The 15,526-nt window shown below is 43.8% G+C and overlaps 1 long non-coding RNA gene across 1 annotated transcript; it reads right to left on the reverse strand.

The window, feature by feature from the left end:
- Positions 1-717: 717 nt before the first annotated feature.
- On the reverse strand, positions 718-15,326 carry LOC120405692. Its single transcript, XR_005598776.1, has 2 exons — positions 15,227-15,326; positions 718-1,112 (listed from the first exon to the last, which is right to left on the reverse strand). It is a non-coding gene; the product is annotated as an uncharacterized LOC120405692 (long non-coding RNA).
- Between the last annotated feature and the right edge of the window lie 200 nt (positions 15,327-15,526).

A 15,526-nucleotide genomic window follows, 5' to 3' on the forward strand; every position in this document is an offset into this window, starting at 1 on the left:
CTGGGGGCCTGTAGCTACATAAGAACGGCCATACTGGCTCAGACCAAAGGTCCATCCAGCCCAGTATCTTGTCTGCTGACAGTGGCCAATGCCAGGTGCCCCAGAGAGAGTGAACCTAACAGGTAATGATAAAGTGATCTCTCTCCTGCCATCCATCTCCACCCTCTGACAAACAGAGGCTAGGGACACCATTCCTTACCCATCCTGGCTAATAGCCATTAATGGACTTAACCTCCATGAATTTATCTAGTTCTCTTTTAAACCTTGTTATAGTCCTAGCCTTCACAACCTCCTCAGGCAGGAGTTCCACAGATTGACTGTGCGCTGTGTGAAGAAGAACTTTGTGAAGAACCACCAATACAGCCTGAAATGCAATTGAGTTTATATATATATACACACACACACACACACACACACACACACACACACAGAGTGATGATATACAAGAAAGAAAAGAAGATGGCTTTCAAAGGTCCCACAATAAAGGGGACCCATCACACTCTCAAGCTTACGGAGTTTCCAAATTGGGCCCAAAATGGGTCTAGTTCTGTTATTACTCTGTTGCATTGTAAAATTGCACCAGGAAGACATCTTTGAGATCTATGATTTAGATCTGAGATCTATGGAAGAAAGCACTATGAGTGATACATATTATTACTGCTTAGGCCAAAATGCATTTTGCAAAGAAGTTCAAGGTCAGCTGAGAGTAGCCAGGACTCAGGGGGAGGAATTTTTATTTTAGTGTGTCAAAGTTAATATATATTATCAAGAACATTTTAGTATTGTACAAAGAATGCAGTCACATATATAACCCTTCTTCTCATGGCGTCCCTTTGGTAATCAACATGCCAGGATTAGGAGTGGCTGCCATGAAGTTTTCCCTTTAAAATCTATTGTATGTATTTTTAGGGTGCCATCCCAATAGCCATCCCAGGCAGCTGAACAGAACCATGTACACTAATTAGAATTCAGATAGAGATGTTCAGATGGATGACATAGTGGACTGTGCACTTCAACTCTCCCAGGTTCAGCAGCTTTTTGCTTTTGTCACCAGGCTGTCATTGAAACTGGTACCCTCTCTCCACCATCCACAGGCAATTCTTTCACTGCCTCTACAAAAACAGAAGGCAAGAAATGAAGATCTGTAACCTACAGTGCTCACCTTTCAACTGAAGTTGGTTAAAACAAGATTGACTTGCTTTTCAAAAAAGTAATGTCACTGGGTTATTTTTCAAATGGGAAATTCAACAGGGAGGAAGTAAAAAGAGTCCTGAAAATCCAGCAATATAATTTCAAACAAAGCAATAACATTGATTAATGTGGTAGGCAAGTTGCAAATTATTCTAGACTCAATGACACCTAGGAGAGCTTTCTAGGATGTATAAACTGGCCTTCCCAATTTTACCAGCAAGTTCAACATTTAAAAATAGGCCAAAGGGAAGTCCAGATAACTGAAGCCAAACTCGTCACTAGCATAACTCCGCTGAATCCAATGGGGCTACACCATGGCCGAATTTGGCACACCAGACTATTTGTGGTAAAACATGTGTTGTATTGGAGAGTTTGGGCAGATTTTCCTTTGGATGAGAAGAAATGGAATCAAAACAAAACGACACCCTGGTGTCTCCCCTTGCCAAGTGAGATGAACCAGAACATGCTTTTTGGTCTCTTTTTCAACATTCCTCAGCTTTATCATCCATGCTGGCTGCTTGCATCAAAGTGTTTACAAGTGCTAAATTCTAGCTGCAATTCACTTTTGGATTATATAGTGAAACTTTTTTATTGTATTTTAACATCATTGCAGAGATCGGCACCTGTTGTGTGTGCATATTTTTAAGGTTTTATTTATTGCAAATTTCCTGCTCTGTTTTATTGAAAGTAGATGCCTGTAATTTTTCACACTTTAAATTAAAAAAAAAAAAAAGTGTAAAGTTTGTAGGAGCTTGAGTACTACATGTCTGAACTGCATTTTAAAATTCATGTAAAATGATCCTGTACTTTTTATGGGCTTATTGTCACATTTATGATTTCAACTTCAGTGTATCCAGTCCAACATGGTGGGGTTTTTGTTTTTTCTCTCCTCCTCCTCCTCTTCCAAGCACTTTCAAAATTTCATTACCTCTTGAAATTTGCACCTGCAAAATGCACTAAAAGAAATAAGAATCAGCCTTACAATTTTCATTCCTATCAGTATTATGGCAAAGAATTATTAAGGGCCAAATCCAGCTCCCACTGAACAGAAATGCCACCCACCTGCATCAAAGGGTGCGGGAACCTGATGGGGCCAGCGGTGAAAGAGGGACAGTCCCAGTAGCAACAGAGGGAGGCACTCACCAAGGGACAATAAGTAGCTCCTCCAGCTGGGAGTCTCTGGCATCCATTGGCCAGCTGGAGGAGAAGGGGGCTGATTTGCCAGAACTCCCCAGCTCTCAGGATTTAGCCCCGCACAGGGGCCATGTGGAGCCGCTTTCTGCTTCATTCCACCAGCCCACTCTACGCACCCGAACTAGGAGCAGGAACTCAGACTGACAGATGCTTCAGGTCTAGCCAATCACCTCTTTAGGGAGTCAAGGAGGAATTTTTTTCTCCCATGGGCTAATTGGCAGAGGACCACGGAGGGTTTTTTTGCCTTCCTAGCAGCACCTGCAAGCCACAGTGGGCTGAGTAGAAACAAGCTTAGTACCTAATTGAGGTACTGTGGCCAGTGGGGTTAAGAGAATAAAATGAATAGTTCCCAGAGGTAAAAGATATAGGGATTTTGGTGTTGGGTCTTGGTCTCGTAGAGTGAGATCTTCTGGTCCTTGTGGGCAGAGTCCCCAGCCTCCTGCATCCTCTGTCCCCCTTGCAGGGAAGAGGGTGTTAGAACTGAGAGAGCCAAGTCCTGGGGGGTAGACTGAGGCTATAGGAGAGCCCACCCCACTGTATGGGTTATATGGTAAGGAGGCCTGTAACCCCCACACTAGAACCAATTCAATGCCCAGTACAGGAGAGTATGGGTGATGGGCAGGTAGCCCCCCCTCCCCATGGTAAAGTTTAATAAAAGTTGTGGCCTGCTGCTTAATCTTGTGCATGTGTCTGACCTCATTTTGCCACTGCGTCCACATCAAATTTTCCCACCAAGTTCATCAGGAGATTAAGTTTTATAAAGAGCCTGTTCCAATTTTTCTCTGCTTCAAGGTGAACTAAAGTTGTATTGGCCTAATTTTAATCTTATAAAATTATACACTATAATGTGTATTTGCAATTTTCAGTGAATTAGCTAAAAATGTTTCTTCCTTGAGAGAACACCAGAGCTTCTTTACAAGAGCTGAGAAGAGCAATTGCTCAGCCATTCCCCCACCTCATGTTGAGAAATGGGATTTAGAAATTTCAAGTCACTGAAACGGTAGGAGCTAATAGAAGGAGTTCAGCAAGTCGAGATTCCTGATAAGAGGCAGAAAATCCATTTCTCTTAAACTTTTCATTTTGGTTGTTAAAGTGCTTCTCAGAGCCAATGATGGGGGAGAGGGGAGGAATAAAATAAGCAAGCAGGACCCAGGGCAGGGAGGGGGTGAAGTGGGCAGCTCTCCTTTTCCCAGCCTCTATTCAACACGTAGACATGATAAAACTTATTTATTTTGAATTTAAGCATTAAAAATGGCCAGGTAAATTCTAATCACTTATATCCTGTGACAAAGAATGGCAAACCCTTACAAATGTTTCTGAAGTGCCTTAGCTATACTAAAAATGAACAACAAACAAACTGCCTTAACAGTCCATTGACATATTGTAGGCATAGGAAATGGAGCTCAGTCTTTGAATACTTGAGAACAGAAGGTGATTCTTAACAATGCCCATAAATAAGGGCATTTATTCCCTTCCCCTGCCCCGTCCATCTTCTTTTTAGATTCTTTTAAAGCTACTTTTATATGAGCAAAAAACATTCAAAATGCCACCCTCATGGAGACTCCATCCACTTTCTTCTACATAATGGTGCTATCACTTAGGCTACAGTCTTCAGACTTTAAGCAGAAGATACTATTAGTGGTGTCCTACCAGTGGCCCAAGGGACACTTCTGGCCCTCAAGGGTGGCTGTGCTAAGGAAGTTTGCACTTACTTACAATTTGAAAACATGTTCCCTGAGCTGTGCCCTGCAATAATCAGCCCTCTCAGCACTGCCTCCCTGTCTAACTCCCATAGCGTCCCCTGCTGTCTCAGAATCAGATCTGATGAGAAGTGGGAGTGCTCTCAGCTGCTACTGTCCCCCTCCTTCAGCAGCTGCTCAGCAGCTCCCCCACTGACTACCTGCTGGATCATAGGGAGAACAGTTCTAGTTGTTCTTTGCCTGCTTACCTGTCAGGCTGCAGCAGCCCCAGGGAGAGTAGACTAGAAGCCTCAGGGTACTCTATTCACTACTGGAGCACCTCATCTGGCTATGTCTGGGGATTAGCTCTGCCAATGTGACACCCCTTCCTGCAGTTACTCATTCAAGTCTCTCTCTGTCTCACTCTTGGGACTCAACAGCTTCCGCTTCATAGCTTGGCCCTCTAGCCAGGTCACTGTACCTTTTCCCCTTCCAGGGGGAGTACATGTATCAAAATCTCTCTGGATCCACTGTCCCAAGTTGTTTTCCCTTAATGGAGTTACTTCCCCAGTGGCTGGTAGGAGAACCCAGGCCCACCCTCTACACTGGGTTCCAGCCCAAGGACCCTACAACAAGCAGTCAAGATCTGCACAGTCCTAAACCTTACTGCTGTGTCCCTGGGCTACTTCCTACCTTGTCTTCTCTCACCCTAAGGCTGGAGACTGTAGCCTTTCTCTCTCTCTGCAGCCCTCTATTACTCTAGCTACTAGGCTCTATGCAGGCCCATCCTGTTCTTCTCCCCTGAGCTCCATCTCTAATTAGTCCTCCTTGCCCCTCAGCTCCTCCTCCAGGTGCAGCCTCAGCAGTTAATTGACCCACCTAGACACCTTAACCCCTTCAGGCCCTGTGTGAGGTGGACTCACCACAACAGAAACCCAGAGCCACACGCTCTAAAGGGAGCAATGCTTACAGTCCAAGGAGCCTACAAAAATACACAAGAAAACAGTAAAAATCACTGCGTGTGGGAAGTCCTCCATGAATCGCTTCATTTAAACTAATGAGGGGTAAAAACTGACAATAGAAACTGTACAATGGCTAGATAAACAATGCCATTACTAAAAAAAGTCTAGTATCAGAGGGCTAGCCGTGTTAGTCTGGATCTGTAAAAGCAGCAAAGAATCCTGTGGCACCTTATAAACTAACAGATGTTTTAGAGCATGAGCTTTCATGGGTGAATACCTACTTTGTCGGATGCATCCAACGAAGTGGGTATTCACCCATGAAAGCTCATGCTCTAAAAACATCTGTTAGTCTATAAGGTGCCACAGGATTCTTTGCTGCTTTTAAAAAAAAAAGTCTTTAATCCAAACTTCTCATATGCTATACTATAGCTAACTCCCAACATGAAAATGAATGCCAAGTACCCAGAGGCAAAATCCTCAGTTTGAAGTATACAAATGGTGGCTTGTAAATAGTGGTGACTATTGCCAAGGGTAATGGGTTCTAGTGACAGGGTAATGGGACAGAGTTCCTTTAAGAAATACTGAGTGTCTGTGCGCAGCGCGCCTTCGCCCGCCGCCGGTCCAGCCCCGGGTCCCCCGCTCCGCTGAGCTCGGCGAGGCTCCCGCGGCCCGTCCACGAGCGGACCCGCCGCGGGCATGAGCGGCAGAGGACGACGGGCGCTCCCACGAGCAGCGAACGGCAGCGGGCCTCTGTGGCGGCCGGGGCGGCCGGCGCAGCGGCTCCGCTGCGCGCCGCTGGCTGCGCGTGAGTCCAGCCCGGCCGCGGCAGGAGAGCCCCAGCGGCAGTCATGCCCGCGTCTGCCGTCGGCAGGTCCGTCGATCGGCCGCTCCCGCGGACTCTCACTGCGGCTGGTCCACCGGCCCGCCGCCCCGCCTGCCGCTTTTTTGGCCGCCCTAGGCAACAGCTTGGTTTGCTGGTGCCTAGAGCCGCCCCTGGTGTCTGTGTCCAAATGTGTGACAGATATTGCAACCCCATGTGGTAATCTGGGGCCCATTGTACTAACTTTATGCATAAGTTGTGTATGATTGTGTTCTACCCCATGGGGTAGATGTTACCAGAGCTCCTCTAGGAACTAAAAACAGTGGAGGGTGATTACCCTGAGATTGTAAATAACTCCAGAGACGTTCCACCTCCTGAGGTGGAACGAATATACTGGTTCAGGCTGTTCCAAAGAATAGGAAACAAAGAAGGCTTTTGGTATAAAAGGATGAGTTTGAACTGACTCAGCCTTCTTTTTGATCTAGCAAATGTCTGTGAAATTTTCTCTGAGGGGCCCCAATCTTGCTGAGGGGTTGAACGGACTTTTTACTACTAGAGCCCTCAAAATAGTAATGGGTAATTCCTGGTGTCTTTAAGTCTGCTTATTGGTTTTATTATGTTTTTCTCTGTAAATGCTTTTACCTTAAGAATAAATGTGCTTGCTTAGAGTTGCGTGGTAACTGATAACTGCTGGCAATATGCTGTTGCAGAGAAAATGGTCATTACGTAGACTGGCTTGCTGTAGATATCACAGTGTGAAGCATGGAACAATGTGGCCTAAAACCCCTGGTCAGAAGAGAGCTGGAAAAAAAAGAGTCCCTGCCCAGAGACAGGTGATGGCTGGAGACCAGAGACCTCATTGGGCACTCCTGGGGTGGACCACAGAGGCGCAGGTGCAATTGCCTTGACACTGTGACAAAGTGCACAAGGGGATTTGAACTATTCAATTCCAGTCCCCATGCTCTGGAAAAACTGAGTTTTTGCCTCTTGTTCTTATAACATACACATTCAACTGTAGCACAAAATGGGGTTATAAACTGGGGATAATATTGAAATGTTTTTGTTCATTCAACAGTTTTAATTTCTCCATATCTTTTTAGAAACCACACTTTTTTGCTTCAGCACATATTGTAAAATGTGGACCAACCTTCTTTTCAGACAATTTTGCAACAATATTTTTACTGTGTAATTATAGTCATTTTAAATATTGTCCTGGTAGTCTAGTTTTAGAGGTAAAGGTGATAATTTAGGGCCAGTTTCCCCAGTTCTAGCTATGAAATGAATACAACTGTTTTTTTAATTGTCACTTGTTTAAGTGGAAATAAATAAGAACAGCCTTCTCTGTCATTGTTCAGCATTTTCAACAGTCAGACACGAGAAATGAATTAAAATGACCTAATGAGGTCAGTTTACTGGCTTAATTTTTCCAAAATTTTACAGAGAACTCCCTGCAGCTGTATGTAAGGAACCTTTCTGCTGGGAATCAAGGTCTTCTAGGGTTTTGTGTTTTGGAATAGCACGTGTTCTGGGACCTCACCAACTGTCTATTGATCTCCATTTTGTGTTTAAAACAAAACCATATGGCAAGCCAAGATAAGGGAATCCTTTAAAAAAAAAAGTGATGCTGAAAACTGCCAGGGAATCCAGTCATGAACTTCAAGAGAGAGAGAGAGAGAGAGAAGTGGCAGCAGACCTGAGTCCCCAGGCACTAGAGTTAAGAAGTTTTGTAAATTAAGGCAGGAGAACTGTGCAAAAAGCTCAATTTTCATTCCAACAGGAGACAAATAGACCTATAATGAGCAGTTTGGCATTAATTCCAACTCAGGTGAACAAGGCCCTGTGGGCTCACAAGCACAGTGCAGGCCCAAAGCTGCATTCATCCACAGATTGCTTCAGCTAGGTGCTGCTGACATTATCACTCAGCACTCTGGTCTGGTCTTGCTCTCAAGCAGCCTGTAAAAATGTCTACAAAGGGGCACCAATCAGTTTGGAGGAAGCACTGCAGAAGCAGAGGAGCATTTCTGTGAACTGGGGCTCCAAATGGGATGCAGTGGGGAGAGGGAGAAGGCAGAGTATAAAGTTAAGATACATTAATTACTCAAACTTGTAACAGGGACAGAGGAGACCAGAGGTGAAGATGCTTCCCAGAGTATAAGACCTGACAAACTAGTGCAACTAGATACTAGCACAGTTGAGTGAAATACATCACTGGATTGAGGGTTTAAGAACATGGTCACACAGAAAGCACTTGTGGGAACTGTGAAATGGGAATTATTAACTAAATATACCAGAGATGAGGAGTGCAAACTACACAAGCACGAGCCACTGCAGAGGCATGCTCCACCCTGTGCCCCGTGCCACACATAGTGCTTCAGGAAAAGAGTACTTGGACTATAACCACTAAATCACCCTCTTCCCCCAGATAACTACTCACTCTCAAGTATCAGAGGGGTAGCCGTGTTAGTCTGGATCTGTAAAAGCAACAAAGAATCCTGTGGCACCTTATAGACTAACAGACGTTCTGCAGCATGAGCTTTTGTGGGTGAATACCCACTTCTTCAGATGCAAGTGAAGAAGTGGGTATTCACCCACGAAAGCTCATGCTGCAGAACGTCTGTTAGTCTATAAGGTGCCACAGGATTCTTTGTTGCTTTTACTCACTCTCAGAGCTGTAACATAGCCCATAACATATTCCTGCAAAGCCTGCAAGAAGTCACTTGTTGTAATACACGAGGAGTTAAGCCCCCCCCCCAAAACGGATTTGTGTTTCATCTTACATTCTCATCTCTACAGTTATGCCGAAGAAAAACAAACACACTCACAGAGGCATCTTTGTTAGAATACATTCATGGTGCATTACCATCAGGGAACGATGCAGGCCTTGCAGAAATACGTGATCTTCAGGAAATGACCTTCCACACCAGCCTAAGACCAGTTCTGTATGTACCAACATGCACAGACAGACAGTGCTGTACAGCCCCTCTACTAGCCTATGATAAGGGCAGCTCCTATGTGGGGCTTGAGAGGTATAGATGGCCTTTTGGTGTGTGATCTTACAGGAGGGCTAAGAAAACAAAAAGTTCCTCGCTTCTTTTTTTGCTCTCCCCCCCCCCCCCACGCTAAGCAGCTAGGGTGGCACTGTGATTACTTCTGGAAACATCAGAATCTTGGACTATATTACAACTAACACCACTATTGACATGCTCTTCCCTTTGAATGCAGACTTTGTTTTTAAAATCAGACACTGTTCCTTTTGCAATCACAGCAGAATTTGTAATTCTCCAATATCTGCAGGGGTTATCTAGAGTTTTCATATAAACACAGGACTGGCAGCATTATTTTCATAGTCCATTTTTTTTAAAAGACTGTCATCTTTTTAATTTTCATCTTTAGAGAGGATGGGAAACAGGCTTATGGGTTTTAGCTTTTGCAGTGTTTCCCTCATTTTTCCATATTTACATTTTAATCAAAATTGCACACGGTAAAGACTTCGTATTCATCAGCTGGTGGCTATAACTGTGCCAATGTCTGATTCTTCTAGAAATAAGAGTAAGCCCATTGCCAAAGTGGGCATGGACGTGTTCTGTGAGCAGCACCATTCACTTCATGGTACAGCAGATGTACTACTGCAACATGCGAAAGGTTACTTGGTTAGTCTTTCCTCCAGAGATCTAGTTGTGGGGCAGCAACTCTACCAGTGGCAAATCTCAGAGTTACTTTTGGGCATCAAATCTCAGGAAGCCTGTTCCCAGAAAAGCAACTTCATGTAACTTAGGTCAAATGTTACAATTGCTGTGCCTTACTCACCTACTGACTGAGTCTGATGAAAGAATGGACACCAGTTTAAATTTCTAGAAATTTGCAGCCCTGATAGTTCAATAACAGTTTCTTGACAGATTTTAACTGGCTCGTTTTGGTTCCTGTGTTTTCAGGGCCTTGGGTTCTTTGTCTTTGGTTGGAGAAAGACACACAGAGTGTGGTTCTAATTTGGAAAGGGACCATGTAAAAATGGAATCTTATTACTTAACAGAACTGCTCCCTGCAGCGTCCAGATTAGATCTGTCTGACTTTAGTGACTAAAATAAACGTTTACTGCATTTTACTTCAGTTAGCCTTGCAAAGCTAACTCAGGTAAGATAGTAGAGCAATGGATTCCAGCTCCCATGTGCATCTTCGACAGAACCACTTATCAAGTTCTAATCAGCAGAATCTGTTCAAACTCACAGAAGGCCCAGGGGACTCTCAGATGGCATCATTTTGCCTGTGGAACCTTTTGTTATTGGTAATAATACACAAGATAGGAAAGAATCCAGCTTCACATTCAAGTTAGTTCTGCACATTTGGGAGCTAGAAAAAAAGATGCGCTCTGTTTACATGTAAACAGAGCACATTTCACATAAAGTTGTTCAGAGGCAACCATGGAAGCCCACAATGCCCCATTTACTGAGCAGTTTTCAGAGGAGAACCACATACAGTTACTCATCAGTGAAGTTCTGACCTGGATTAGGGTCTCAGAGCATTGTGACTACAAGTAGAAAACTCATAGAAAGAAACATCGAGCTGCCTTGGAGCAGAGGAAGACCAGGTACATCAAGCTCTCTGCTACTCAGAACAGTTTTGATATTTGGGGCTTAATGGTATGGCAGCAGAAAAGAAAACCTTCTTTAACTCCCTCACAAGGATGGAATTAGATTTCAAAAATTTTCTGAGCCACAGTCTGAACTAACATAAATAGGAGCAAATCCGTCCAACTCAATGAAGCTGCTCTCATGTACACTAGGCTTGAATTGGATCATCTTTCATGAGTGATAGGAGTAACTGTTGCCATATTAGGGATCCACAGGGCTAACAAGCACTACAGGCTTTCATTAGAAAGACCAAGGAGGCTATTTTGTGCAAAACAAAAACCATTGGTGGTTCAGATATCTGTACAGTATTCAGACTACCTAATTCTGGCAGAAGGCTTTTGAGATTAAATGTTTTACTTTTGTCTAACGATGGTCAAAAATGTAAAAATAAAATTCAGGACTATTTTTTAAATTTTGAGGTTTTCCATTTTATCAGGTTTGAAATGGTACATTTAAAAAAAAGCAAAATACTTGTTTAAAAGCTTTTAAAAAAAATTCTCCCTCCCCTTTTTTCTCATTGAGTGCACAAAAATTAATAATATCTAAGGTTGGCTATTTCCCCCCCATTTTTTCCTTTTTCTTCCTCTTCCCCCCTTTTCCTCTAACTTCTCAAAAATTTTCAAACTTTGGCAGCATGACAGAGTGTCAAAAGGAAAAATGAAACTGTAATTCCACGACGCTCTAACTTTAAGACTTCTTCAATTTTGAAAAAAGTTGCATTCCATCTCTATAATGGCCAATCCAGTGCAGGATATTTTAGTTTTGTATTCTGTTTTAGCCACATCACTGAGGGTGGTTTGGACTCAATTTTATCCACACCACAAAGTTTGGCGCTGAAGGATTTTTTATTTTTATTTTGGGGGGGTGGGAAGAGAGATGGTGGTGTTCTGGCTTTGGTCCATCTCTACTTTCCATATACCCGAATGGATGAGCCACCAAAATTAAAGTAATTCTTATTTTAACACATTAAAACACATCTTAATAATCATCACATATGCTGGTATGGGTTTAAATCTGTAAGCACCAGTCGGGGCGGCTCCAGACCCCAACATGCCAAGCACGTGCTTGGGGCGGCATGCCGCGGGGAGTGCTCTGCCGGTCGCCGGGAGGGTGGCAGGCGGCTCCAGTGGACCTCCCGCAGGCGTCCCTGCAGAGGGTCCGCTGGTCCCGCGCGGCTTCGGTGGAGCCGTGGGACCAGCGGACCCTCTGCAGGCACGCCTGCGGGAGGTCCACTGGAGCCGCAGGACCGGCGACCGGCAGAGTGCCCCCCGCAGCATGCCGCCCTGCTTGGGGAGGCGAAATGTCTAGAGCCGCCCCTGGCATTAGTCACATGTAATATGACATATCTGATCACAGTCATTTTGCTGCCCATGTGACTGGTGGCTCTGTATATTTGATGGTTCTTAACTCGAGAGGCCCAGGTTTTTTTTTACTCATACACTGAGTGACAAACACCTGTGTTCTCACTTTTAAGATAACATCCACATGAATAAGACAATGGAAAAGGTTAACCAGGAACAAAAAAAGATCAATACTCTGCATTGTCATTGCTTAGCAATCTGCTTCTCATGATGTACTAAATACTGATTTAGAAGATACATTAATAGATGGGATAGTTTCATTATTAAAAGGCTAGAGGTGTGAGACCGGGCATGACTGCTTTCCTTCTTCAAGAAGTGTAGAAAAAGAACAGGCCACAACTGCCCTGATTGATATTATTGAAATGTTGTGTCTAGGAATTTGGAACTATTCAGAAACCCTACAAGTGCACCCAAAGAGAGATTAAAGTCCTGTTCTGAATCGAATAACCATAAAGGGCACAAGAAAATGATACAATGTAAATAAATGAAGAAGAGCCATAAAAAAAAAATCTATATTACTTTTAAAAGGCTCCCAATATATACTGTACTTTGTACCATGCTCATTGCTATTACTTGTGATGAGACCCCCTCACTATCCCTGTCCCATTCTCTGATGTTTAATCACCAGTATGTGAAACATATATAAAGCCAACAGCAAGTACCACCTGAATGTAACAGTGTCAATGTGGGGTCATAAATGGCACTCCGAGTGTTGTCACAACAATGACACATCCACAGATTAGTTTAATCTGAACCACCTGTGGAACCCTACCCTATAAATCCACCACCCACAATATTGTGCTTTCACTAAATCCATATTCAAAGTGTACAACCCCCAGTCTGATTGCAACTTGCCTCCATCTCATTCTCTTCCAGTTTGAATCACATCACCACACCGCAACTGAAATTAAAATCATATAACTCACTTTCATATCATTTCTTTTTTAATGGATCAGTATGAAAGTACTTCCTTAAGCTATCTCACACGTGCTCAGTCTAGCAAAACTTTGAATATGCTTTTGGATAAGTTTGACAATTCTCATAGGCTCTGATAGTACGAGTACACTATTCCCTCCTCCCTTAGGCCCCTGATATCAAGGATAGGTAAAGTGTTACTTTTGCACATTTAAAAAACTTGGCTAAAGCATTGATTCCAGGGTTATGATGCCTTTTTGATGATAAAATGCTGTCCTAGTTCCTCACATTTTATGGAAGATCTTGCTGTACATTTTCTGTACATGATGATCCCATGTTTGAAAATTAACTTTTATAAAGCTCCCTTTCTAAATATATTGTAGCAAAATTAATTAAGAATTTCTCACAAAATGGTCCATAACTGTGACAGAGAGAAGTCTTCTATCTAAAGGGTTACAACAGAAGGGCCACAAGGAAGCCCTTAGTAAAATCATACTAAATAAACAGTAAGATCTAATACTAAAGCAAGACATAGCAAGGAAGCACCAAACAGATAAAAAGTTAAATTGCTGTATTTTAATTTAAATTTTTTTTAATTCCATAGTAACTTCAAAAAGTACCAAAGTAAGCAAGGAACAAATATAACCCACTTATTAACTTCCCCTAAAACATGTGGCAAAAGCATGGTCAATACAGGGAACAAAGGTTTCAGGTTCCAGTGCAGTTTGCTACAAAAAAAAGGAGTGCTTACAAACAGACTGGCCTTGAACTGGGTTGATTTTTTGAGCTCTGTGGGATGTGTTGGCTAAGAAACACAGAAAGCAGTGCCTGCTAAGCCTTCATTATGTCTGAGCATAGGCCAAAGTGTTACTCTTTTTGCTATCTAATATTCCTTGTTGGTCAAATCTATACTGGAACTAATAAAATTGTAAATAATGGCAATATAAAACTGACCCTCTACCAACCAGTCCCAGACATCCAGGGCCTTCCAAGTCAGCTTCCTCCTTGAGAAGAAATCAGCGGCATGGCATGGAGACTGGGTATATTCTACGCAGGGGCGGCTCTAGGCACCAGCGGGCCAAGCGCCCGCTTGGGGCGGCATCCCGGGGGGGCGGCATTTGGCTCCGGTGGAGCTCCCGCCGGCATGCCTGCGGCAGGTCCACCGGAGCCCGGGACGAGCGGGTCCCGTCCCGTCTTCCCGCGGCTCCGGTTGAGCTCCCGCAGGCATGACTGCGGCAGGTCCGCTCGTCCCGGGCTCCGGTGGACCTGCCGCAGGCATGCCGGCGGGAGCTCCACCGGAGCCAAATGCCGCCCTCCCCAGGATGCCGGAGCCGCGGGAAGACGGGACCCGCCGCGGGACTGGGGAAGGGCGGCGCAGCGCTCCGCGCTGCTTGGGGCAGCCTACTTTGTAGAGCCGCCCCTGATTCTACGTGTAACTTGTTTTGTTTTGAGAGAGAGAGAGAGTGTCTGTGTATGTGTGAGCGTCCTGGAACAGAGGTGGTCACAAACTATGTTTTTTTCAGGAATCTCAGCTCAACCCCAGTGCCCTGTTCCCATGGAGCAACTCTCCTTCAAGAATTGAGTCTAAAGCAGAGAGCAAACTGCCCTGCTACTCGTACTGTTCTCTCTACCCAGAACCTTGCAAAACCCCAAACTAATACCACATATCCTCTCTTCCCAGAGCAAATATTTGCTTGCAAGCTTAAAAAAGTAACTCTAATTATAACAGCACCACTGGTGACACCTGCCATAACAATAATTAATCAGTCTTGTACCTGTGTTGGGTCCTGCAGACTTAAGTCAACTAGAACAATGGAACGCAAGATTTTACTTTTAGAGGGAAAGTTGATGGATTAAATGGCCACCAGATAACTCATTTTGTTGTCATACAATTTTCTGATATGTCCTGATTCCTATATAAGAGTGTCTTTCAAGGGTAGCCATATTAGTCTGATAGTCTCTCTCTATAATTACTTAATAGTCATACACTGCTTATGAAAGGTGAGGGAACAATTTTATTCTTAAGTCTACCTATGCATTTCATCCTTTTTGGGCCCAAATGTGGAACATATCATGTGATTAAAGACCCAAAATGAGGGACACAAGAATAGTAAGTGACAGAAGCTTCAAATCCTCTGGGAACAGTTCTTCAGCCTTAATTTTATGAGTCCAAACCTCAATGTAAATACTTCTTCATAACAGAAGTGAGATAACTACCCCAAACGTTGCAGGGCAGAGGTAAAGGTGAGACTGAACTGTGGTGGTGTGTGCACTAGCTACCCTTCCACTAAGGAAGAGAAAGCCCAATGAGGGGAAAACTGAAGGATTAACCCAGAAAGGGATTTCAATGATATCAAATCAATGACACCTAAAATGGAGACAGAGTACAAACAAACAGCTACAGGGTACACATTGCAGAACACAGTCATTCTCCTATACTACCCTACACAACAGAAAGAGAGAACTGAGCACTCACCTACATTAGGAGAATAATTCCCAGATGTTTTAAGTTTCCCCTGGATAGCCCAGCAGAACCCCACAGTTCCTACCTGCTGCTAAAAGACACCATTTTGGAATCCATTAAGTAGGTGTGGAAGTGCAGCTGATTTATAGCCTTTCACAGAACCACATGTTGGCATACATGCAATACTGCAACCTCTCATCAAAATGAATAGGAAACTGCAAATTCTGGTATTAGTTCTTTCTTTTGCATTCTCATCTGGTCTCCTCTACTGTAAGGTCAGCGGTGTTGCTATCTCTTTGCCTCCAGCTGGCC

Source organism: Mauremys reevesii, linkage group 5 (assembly GCF_016161935.1).
Source record: "Mauremys reevesii isolate NIE-2019 linkage group 5, ASM1616193v1, whole genome shotgun sequence".
Taxonomy (NCBI): domain Eukaryota; kingdom Metazoa; phylum Chordata; order Testudines; family Geoemydidae; genus Mauremys; species Mauremys reevesii.